General features: G+C 48.4%; 1 non-coding gene across 1 annotated transcript; it reads right to left on the bottom strand.

Moving 5' to 3' along the window:
* Positions 1-6,981: 6,981 nt before the first annotated feature.
* On the bottom strand, positions 6,982-7,054 carry TRNAS-CGA (transfer RNA serine (anticodon CGA)). Its single transcript has one exon. It is a non-coding gene; the product is annotated as a tRNA-Ser (tRNA).
* Positions 7,055-10,857: the final 3,803 nt, after the last annotated feature.

The raw sequence follows: 10,857 nt of genomic DNA, 5'->3' as shown, positions 1-10,857 counted from the left end.
AGTAGAAGAAAAAACAACGTGCCGATGGTGGGATCCGAACCCACGACCTCCGAATATCGCGTCTGGTGCTCTTTTAACTGAGCTACATCGGCCGCTGTCCCTCCTGCTACTTGCTTGGGTATTTATGTTGTCTGTGTGCCAACCTTGAGAGCTTTCACCAGCGCCACCCTCAGCCATAGCGGCGGACGTAGAACGTCCTTTGTTACCGCCAGCGTCACGTAGAACGTGATCAAGAGCGAGGGCGAAAGCTGTGCTAGAACCCTCTTACGCTACCTATGGCTTCAAGACTGCCAGAACCGAGACCCCCGTAAGCTACAAGCAGATCAATTGAGGGGAAATGAGGGTGCTCGTTATAATACATGAAGGAAAGAAGCCAACAGTCGGCGAGGCCAAGGAAAGCGTTGGGGATGGCACTTTTATGTCTTTTTTTTAATATTTGCTTAGATAATCACAGAAATTAGTAATGTAATCTGTTTAGGGGAAGATAATTAAACACAAAGTAGAAGAAAAAACAACGTGCCGATGGTGGGATCCGAACCCACGACCTCCGAATATCGCGTCCGGTGCTCTTCCAACTGAGCTACATCGGCCGCTGTCCCTCCTGCTACTTGCTTGGTTATTTATGTTGTCTGTATGCGAACCTTGAGAGCGTTCACCAGCGCCACCCTCAGCCATAGCGGCGGACGTAGAACGTCCTTTGTTACCGCCAGCGTCACGTAGAACGTGATCAAGAGCGAGGGCGAAAGCTGTGCTAGAACCCTCTTACGCTACCTATGGCTTCAAGACTGCCAGAACCGAGACCCCCGTAAGCTACAAGCAGATCAATTAAGGGGAAATGAGTGTGCTCGTTTTAATACATGAAGGAGAGAAGCCAACAGTCGGCGAGGCCAAGGAAAGCGTTGGGGATGGCACTTTTATGACTTTTTTTTATATTTGCTTAGATAATCACAGAAATTAGTAATGTAATCTGTTTAGGGGAAGATAATTAAACACAAAGTAGAAGAAAAAACAACGTGCCGATGGTGGGATCCGAACCCACGACCTCCGAATATCGCGTCCGGTGCTCTTCCAACTGAGCTACATCGGCCGCTGTCCCTCCTGCTACTTGCTTGGGTATTTATGTTGTCTGTATGCGAACCTTGAGAGCGTTCACCAGCGCCACCCTCAGCCATAGCGGCGGACGTAGAACGTCCTTTGTTACCGCCAGCGTCACGTAGAACGCGATCAAGAGCGAGGGCGAAAGCTGTGCTAGAACCCTCTTACGCTACCTATGGCTTCAAGACTGCCAGAACCGAGACCCCCGTAAGCTACAAGCAGATGAATTAAGGGGAAATGAGGGTGCTCGTTATAATACATGAAGGAAAGAAGCCAACAGTCGGCGAGGCCAAGGAAAGCGTTGGGGATGGCACTTTTATGTCTTTTTTTAATATTTGCTTAGATAATCACAGAAATTAGTAATGTAATCTGTTTAGGGGAAGATAATTAAACACAAAGTAGAAGAAAAAACAACGTGCCGATGGTGGGATCCGAACCCACGACCTCCGAATATCGCGTCTGGTGCTCTTCCAACTGAGCTACATCGGCCGCTGTCCCTCCTGCTACTTGCTTGGGTATTTATGTTGTCTGTGTGCCAACCTTGAGAGCTTTCACCAGCGCCACCCTCAGCCATAGCGGCGGACGTAGAACGTCCTTTGTTACCGCCAGCGTCACGTAGAACGTGATCAAGAGCGAGGGCGAAAGCTGTGCTAGAACCCTCTTACGCTACCTATGGCTTCAAGACTGCCAGAACCGAGACCCCCGTAAGCTACAAGCAGATCAATTGAGGGGAAATGAGGGTGCTCGTTATAATACATGAAGGAAAGAAGCCAACAGTCGGCGAGGCCAAGGAAAGCGTTGGGGATGGCACTTTTATGTCTTTTTTTTAATATTTGCTTAGATAATCACAGAAATTAGTAATGTAATCTGTTTAGGGGAAGATAATTAAACACAAAGTAGAAGAAAAAACAACGTGCCGATGGTGGGATCCGAACCCACGACCTCCGAATATCGCGTCCGGTGCTCTTCCAACTGAGCTACATCGGCCGCTGTCCCTCCTGCTACTTGCTTGGTTATTTATGTTGTCTGTATGCGAACCTTGAGAGCGTTCACCAGCGCCACCCTCAGCCATAGCGGCGGACGTAGAACGTCCTTTGTTACCGCCAGCGTCACGTAGAACGTGATCAAGAGCGAGGGCGAAAGCTGTGCTAGAACCCTCTTACGCTACCTATGGCTTCAAGACTGCCAGAACCGAGACCCCCGTAAGCTACAAGCAGATCAATTAAGGGGAAATGAGTGTGCTCGTTATAATACATGAAGGAAAGAAGCCAACAGTCGGCGAGGCCAAGGAAAGCGTTGGGGATGGCACTTTTATGTCTTTTTTTTATATTTGCTTAGATAATCACAGAAATTAGTAATGTAATCTGTTTAGGGGAAGATAATTAAACACAAAGTAGAAGAAAAAACAACGTGCCGATGGTGGGATCCGAACCCACGACCTCCGAATATCGCGTCCGGTGCTCTTCCAACTGAGCTACATCGGCCGCTGTCCCTCCTGCTACTTGCTTGGGTATTTATGTTGTCTGTATGCGAACCTTGAGAGCGTTCACCAGCGCCACCCTCAGCCATAGCGGCGGACGTAGAACGTCCTTTGTTACCGCCAGCGTCACGTAGAACGCGATCAAGAGCGAGGGCGAAAGCTGTGCTAGAACCCTCTTACGCTACCTATGGCTTCAAGACTGCCAGAACCGAGACCCCCGTAAGCTACAAGCAGATGAATTAAGGGGAAATGAGGGTGCTCGTTATAATACATGAAGGAAAGAAGCCAACAGTCGGCGAGGCCAAGGAAAGCGTTGGGGATGGCACTTTTATGTCTTTTTTTAATATTTGCTTAGATAATCACAGAAATTAGTAATGTAATCTGTTTAGGGGAAGATAATTAAACACAAAGTAGAAGAAAAAACAACGTGCCGATGGTGGGATCCGAACCCACGACCTCCGAATATCGCGTCTGGTGCTCTTCCAACTGAGCTACATCGGCCGCTGTCCCTCCTGCTACTTGCTTGGGTATTTATGTTGTCTGTATGCGAACCTTGAGAGCGTTCACCAGCGCCACCCTCAGCCATAGCGGCGGACGTAGAACGTCCTTTGCTACCGCCAGCGTCACGTAGAACGTGATCAAGAGCGAGGGCGAAAGCTGTGCTAGAACCCTCTTACGCTACCTATGGCTTCAAGACTGCCAGAACCGAGACCCCCGTAAGCTACAAGCAGATCAATTAAGGGGAAATGAGGGTGCTCGTTTTAATACATGAAGGAGAGAAGCCAACAGTCGGCGTGGCCAAGGAAAGCGTTGGGGATGGCACTATTATGACTTTTTTTTAATATTTGCTTACATAATAACAGAAATTAGTAATGAAATCTGTTTAGGGGAAGATAATTAAACACAAAGTAGAAGAAAAAACAACGTGCCGATGGTGGGATCCGAACCCACGACCTCCGAATATCGCGTCCGGTGCTCTTCCAACTGAGCTACATCGGCCGCTGTCCCTCCTGCTACTTGCTTGGGTATTTATGTTGTCTGTATGCGAACCTTGAGAGCGTTCACCAGCGCCACCCTCAGCCATAGCGGCGGACGTAGAACGTCCTTTGTTACCGCCAGCGTCACGTAGAACGTGATCAAGAGCGAGGGCGAAAGCTGTGCTAGAACCCTCTTACGCTACCTATGGCTTCAAGACTGCCAGAACCGAGACCCCCGTAAGCTACAAGCAGATCAATTAAGGGGAAATGAGGGTGCTCGTTATAATACATGAAGGAAAGAAGCCAACAGTCGGCGAGGCCAAGGAAAGCGTTGGGGATGGCACTTTTATGTCTTTTTTTTAATATTTGCTTAGATAATCACAGAAATTAGTAATGTAATCTGTTTAGGGGAAGATAATTAAACACAAAGTAGAAGAAAAAACAACGTGCCGATGGTGGGATCCGAACCCACGACCTCCGAATATCGCGTCCGGTGCTCTTCCAACTGAGCTACATCGGCCGCTGTCCCTCCTGCTACTTGCTTGGGTATTTATGTTGTCTGTATGCGAACCTTGAGAGCGTTCACCAGCGCCACCCTTAGCCATAGCGGCGGACGTAGAACGTCCTTTGTTACCGCCAGCGTCACGTAGAACGTGATCAAGAGCGAGGGCGAAAGCTGTGCTAGAACCCTCTTACGCTACCTATGGCTTCAAGACTGCCAGAACCGAGACCCCCGTAAGCTACAAGCCGATCAATTAAGGGGAAATGAGGGTGCTCGTTATAATACATGAAGGCAAGAAGCCAACAGTCGGCGAGGCCAAGGAAAGCGTTGGGGATGGCACTTTTATGTCTTTTTTTTAATATTTGCTTAGATAATCACAGAAATTAGTAATGTAATCTGTTTAGGGGAAGATAATAAAACACAAAGTAGAAGAAAAAACAACATGCCGATGGTGGGATCCGAACCCACGACCTCCGAATATCGCGTCCGGTGCTCTTCCAACTGAGCTACATCGGCCGCTGTCCCTCCTGCTACTTGCTTGGGTATTTATGTTGTCTGTATGCGAACCTTGAGAGCGTTCACCAGCGCCACCCTCAGCCATAGCGGCGGACGTAGAACGTCCTTTGTTACCGCCAGCGTCACGTAGAACGCGATCAAGAGCGAGGGCGAAAGCTGTGCTAGAACCCTCTTACGCTACCTATGGCTTCAAGACTGCCAGAACCGAGACCCCCGTAAGCTACAAGCAGATGAATTAAGGGGAAATGAGGGTGCTCGTTATAATACATGAAGGAAAGAAGCCAACAGTCGGCGAGGCCAAGGAAAGCGTTGGGGTGGCACTTTTATGTCTTTTTTTAATATTTGCTTAGATAATCACAGAAATTAGTAATGTAATCTGTTTAGGGGAAGATAATTAAACACAAAGTAGAAGAAAAAACAACGTGCCGATGGTGGGATCCGAACCCACGACCTCCGAATATCGCGTCTGGTGCTCTTCCAACTGAGCTACATCGGCCGCTGTCCCTCCTGCTACTTGCTTGGGTATTTATGTTGTCTGTATGCCAACCTTGAGAGCGTTCACCAGCGCCACCCTCAGCCATAGCGGCGGACGTAGAACGTCCTTTGTTACCGCCAGCGTCACGTAGAACGTGATCAAGAGCGAGGGCGAAAGCTGTGCTAGAACCCTCTTACGCTACCTATGGCTTCAAGACTGCCAGAACCGAGACCCCCGTAAGCTACAAGCAGATCAATTAAGGGGAAATGAGGGTGCTCGTTATAATACATGAAGGAAAGAAGCCAACAGTCGGCGAGGCCAAGGAAAGCGTTGGGGATGGCACTTTTATGTCTTTTTTTTAATATTTGCTTAGATAATCACAGAAATTAGTAATGTAATCTGTTTAGGGGAAGATAATTAAACACAAAGTAGAAGAAAAAACAACGTGCGATGGTGGGATCCGAACCCACGACCTCCGAATATCGCGTCCGGTGCTCTTCCAACTGAGCTACATCGGCCGCTGTCCCTCCTGCTACTTGCTTGGTTATTTATGTTGTCTGTATGCGAACCTTGAGAGCGTTCACCAGCGCCACCCTCAGCCATAGCGGCGGACGTAGAACGTCCTTTGTTATCGCCAGCGTCACGTAGAACGTGATCAAGAGCGAGGGCGAAAGCTGTGCTAGAACCCTCTTACGCTACCTATGGCTTCAAGACTGCCAGAACCGAGACCCCCGTAAGCTACAAGCAGATCAATTAAGGGGAAATGAGGGTGCTCGTTATAATACATGAAGGTAAGAAGCCAACAGTCGGCGAGGCCAAGGAAAGCGTTGGGGATGGCACTTTTATGTCTTTTTTTAATATTTGCTTAGATAATCACAGAAATTAGTAATGTAATCTGTTTAGGGGAAGATAAATAAACACAAAGTAGAAGAAAAAACAACGTGCCGATGGTGGGATCCGAACCCACGACCTCCGAATATCGCGTCCGGTGCTCTTCCAACTGAGCTACATCGGCCGCTGTCCCTCCTGCTACTTGCTTGGGTATTTATGTTGTCTGTATGCGAACCTTGAGAGCGTTCACCAGCGCCACCCTCAGCCATAGCGGCGGACGTAGAACGTCCTTTGTTACCGCCAGCGTCACGTAGAACGTGATCAAGAGCGAGGGCGAAAGCTGTGCTAGAACCCTCTTACGCTACCTATGGCTTCAAGACTGCCAGAACCGAGACCCCCGTAAGCTACAAGCAGATCAATTAAGGGGAAATGAGTGTGCTCGTTATAATACATGAAGGAAAGAAGCCAACAGTCGGCGAGGCCAAGGAAAGCGTTGGGGATGGCACTTTTATGTCTTTTTTTTATATTTGCTTAGATAATCACAGAAATTAGTAATGTAATCTGTTTAGGGGAAGATAATTAAACACAAAGTAGAAGAAAAAACAACGTGCCGATGGTGGGATCCGAACCCACGACCTCCGAATATCGCGTCCGGTGCTCTTCCAACTGAGCTACATCGGCCGCTGTCCCTCCTGCTACTTGCTTGGGTATTTATGTTGTCTGTATGCGAACCTTGAGAGCGTTCACCAGCGCCACCCTCAGCCATAGCGGCGGACGTAGAACGTCCTTTGTTACCGCCAGCGTCACGTAGAACGTGATCAAGAGCGAGGGCGAAAGCTGTGCTAGAACCCTCTTACGCTACCTATGGCTTCAAGACTGCCAGAACCGAGACCCCCGTAAGCTACAAGCAGATCAATTAAGGGGAAATGAGGGTGCTCGTTATAATACATGAAGGAAAGAAGCCAACAGTCGGCGAGGCCAAGGAAAGCGTTGGGGATGGCACTTTTATGTCTTTTTTTAATATTTGCTTAGATAATCACAGAAATTAGTGATGTTATCTGTTTAGGGGAAGATAATTAAACACAAAGTAGAAGAAAAAACAACGTGCCGATGGTGGGATTCGAACCCACGACCTCCGAATATCGCGTCCGGTGCTCTTCCAACTGAGCTACATCGGCCGCTGTCCCTCCTGCTACTTGCTTGGGTATTTATGTTGTCTGTATGCAAACCTTGAGAGCGTTCACCAGCGCCACCCTCAGCCATAGCGGCGGACGTAGAACGTCCTTTGTTACCGCCAGCGTCACGTAGAACGTGATCAAGAGCGAGGGCGAAAGCTGTGCTAGAACCCTCTTACGCTACCTATGGCTTCAAGACTGCCAGAAACGAGACCCCCGTAAGCTACAAGCAGATCAATTAAGGGGAAATGAGGGTGCTCGTTATAATACATGAAGGAAAGAAGCCAACAGTCGGCGAGGCCAAGGAAAGCGTTGGGGATGGCACTTTTATGTCTTTTTTTAAATATTTGCTTAGATAATCACAGAAATTAGTAATGTAATCTGTTTAGGGGAAGATAATTAAACACAAAGTAGACGAAAAAACAACGTGCCGCTGGTGGGATCCGAACCCACGACCTCCGAATATCGCGTCCGGTGCTCTTCCAACTGAGCTACATCGGCCGCTGTCCCTCCTGCTACTTGCTTGGGTATTTATGTTGTCTGTATGCGAACCTTGAGAACGTTCACCAGCGCCACCCTCAGCCATAGCGGCGGATGTAGAACGTCTTTTGTTACCGCCAGCGTCACGTAGAACGTGATCAAGAACGAGGGCGAAAGCTGTGCTAGAACCCTCTTACGCTACCTATGGCTTCAAGACTGCCGGAACCGAGACCCCCGTAAGCTACAAGCAGATCAATTAAGGGGAAATGAGGGTGCTCGTTATAATACATGAAGGAAAGAAGCCAACAGTCGGCGAGGCCAAGGAAAGCGTTGGGGATGGCACATTTATGTCTTTTTTTTTAATATTTGTTCAGATAATCACAGAAATTAGTAATGTAATCTGTTTAGGGGAAGATAATTAAACACAAAGTAGAAGAAAAAACAACGTGCCGATGGTGGGATCCGAACCCACGACCTCCGAATATCGCGTCCGGTGCTCTTCCAACTGAGCTACATCGGCCGCTGTCCCTCCTGCTACTTGCTTGGGTATTTATGTTGTCTGTATGCGAACCTTGAGAGCGTTCACCAGCGCCACCCTCAGCCATAGCGGCGGACGTAGAACGTCCTTTGTTACCGGCAGCGTCACGTAGAACGTGATCAAGAGCGAGGGCGAAAGCTGTGCTAGAACCCTCTTACGCTACCTATGGCTTCAAGACTGCCAGAACCGAGACCCCCGTAGGCTACAAGCAGATCAATTAAGGGGAAATGAGGGTGCTCGTTATAATACATGAAGGAAAGAAGCCAACAGTCGGCGAGGCCAAGGAAAGCGTTGGGGATGGCACTTTTATGTCTTTTTTTTAATATTTGCTTAGATAATCACAGAAATTAGTAATGTAATCTGTTTAGGGGAATATAATTAAACACAAAGTAGAAGAAAAAACAACGTGCCGATGGTGGGATCCGAACCCACGACCTCCGAATATCGCGTCCGGTGCTCTTCCAACTGAGCTACATCGGCCGCTGTCCCTCCTGCTACTTGCTTGGGTATTTATGTTGTCTGTATGCGAACCTTGAGAGCGTTCACCAGCGCCACCCTCAGCCATAGCGGTGGACGTAAAACGTCCTTTGTTACCGCCAGCGTCACGTAGAACGTGATCAAGAGCGAGGGCGAAAGCTGTGCTAGAACCCTCTTACGCTACCTATGGCTTCAAGACTGCCAGAACCGAGACCCCCGTAAGCTACAAGCAGATCAATTAAGGAGTAATGAGGGTGCTCGTTATAATATATGAAGGAAAGAAGCCAACAGTCGGCGAGGCCAAGGAAAGCGTTGGGGATGGCACTTTTATGTCTTTTTTTTTAATATTTGCTTACATAATAACAGAAATTAGTAATGTAATCTGTTTAGGGGAAGATAATTAAACACAAAGTAGAAGAAAAAACAACGTGCCGATGGTGGGATCCGAACCCACGACCTCCGAATATCGCGTCCGGTGCTCATCCAACTGAGCTACATCGGCCGCTGTCCCTCCTGCTGCTTGCTTGGGTATTTATGTTGTCTGTATGCGAACCTTGAGAGCGTTCACCAGCGCCACCCTCTTCATAGCGGCGGACGTAGAACGTCCTTTGTTACCGACAGCGTCACGTAGAACGTGATCAAGAGCGAGGGCGAAAGCTGTGCTAGAACCCTCTTACGCTACCTATGGCTTCAAGACTGCCAGAACCGAGACCCCCGTAAGCTACAAGCAGATCAATTAAGGGGAAATGAGGGTGCTCGTTATAATACATGAAGGAAAGAAGCCAACAGTCGGCGAGGCCAAGGAAAGCGTTGGGGATGGCACTTTTATGTCTTTTTTTTTAATATTTGCTTAGATAATCACAGAAATTAGTAATGTAATCTGTTTAGGGGAAAATAATTAAACACAAAGTAGAAGAAAAAACAACGTGCCGATGGTGGGATCCGAACCCACGACCTCCGAATATCGCGTCCGGTGCTCTTCCAACTGAGCTACATTGGCCGCTGTCCCTCCTGCTACTTGCTTGGGTATTTATGTTGTCTGTATGCGAACCTTGAGAGCGTTCACCAGCGCCACCCTCAGCCATAGCGGCGGACGTAGAACGTCCTTTGTTACCGGCAGCGTCACGTAGAACGTGATCAAGAGCGAGGGCGAAAGCTGTGCTAGAACCCTCTTACGCTACCTATGGCTTCAAGACTGCCAGAACCGAGACCCCCGTAAGCTACAAGCAGATCAATTAAGGGGAAATGAGGGTGCTCGTTATAATACATGAAGGAAAGAAGCCAACAGTCGGCGAGGCCAAGGAAAGCGTTGGGGATGGCACTTTTATGTCTTTTTTTTAATATTTGCTTAGATAATCACAGAAATTAGTAATGTAATCTGTTTAGGGGAAGATAATTAAACACAAAGTAGAAGAAAAAACAACGTGCCGATGGTGGGATCCGAACCCACGACCTCCGAATATCGCGTCCGGTGCTCTTCCAACTGAGCTACATCGGCCGCTGTCCCTCCTGCTACTTGGTTGGGTATTTATGTTGTCTGTATGCGAACCTTGAGAGCGTTCACCAGCGCCACCCTCAGCCATAGCGGCGGACGTAGAACGTCCTTTGTTACCGCCAGCGTCACGTAGAACGTGATCAAGAGCGAGGGCGAAAGCTGTGCTAGAACCCTCTTACGCTACCTATGGCTTCAAGACTGCCAGAACCGAGACCCCCGTAAGCTACAAGCTGATCAATTAAGGGGAAATGAGGGTGCTCGTTATAATACATGAAGGAAAGAAGCCAACAGTCGGCGAGGCCAAGGAAAGCATTGGGGATGGCACTTTTATGTCTTTTTTTTAATATTTGCTTAGATAATCACAGAAATTAGTAATGTAATCTGTTTAGGGGAAGATATATAAACACAAAGTAGAAGAAAAAACAACATGCCGATGGTGGGATCCGAACCCACGACCTCCGAATATCGCGTCCGGTGCTCTTCCAACTGAGCTACATCGGCCGCTGTCCCTCCTGCTACTTGCTTGGGTATTTATGTTGTCTGTATGCGAACCTTGAGAGCGTTCACCAGCGCCACCCTCAGCCATAGCGGCGGACGTAGAACGTCCTTTGTTACCGCCAGCGTCACGTAGAACGCGATCAAGAGCGAGGGCGAAAGCTGTGCTAGAACCCTCTTACGCTACCTATGGCTTCAAGACTGCCAGAACCGAGACCCCCGTAAGCTACAAGCAGATCAATTAAGGGGAAATGAGGGTGCTCGTTATAATACATGAAGGAAAGAAGCCAACAGTCGGCGAGGCCAAGGAAAGCGTTGGGG

The sequence above is a fragment of the Amblyomma maculatum genome, chromosome 3 (assembly GCF_055883805.1).
Source record: "Amblyomma maculatum isolate TAMU_Amacu chromosome 3, ASM5588380v1, whole genome shotgun sequence".
Classification (NCBI taxonomy): domain Eukaryota; kingdom Metazoa; phylum Arthropoda; class Arachnida; order Ixodida; family Ixodidae; genus Amblyomma; species Amblyomma maculatum.
Note: the sequence above shows the minus strand (reverse complement) of the source record. Positions and strands in the feature narration are given on the sequence as shown.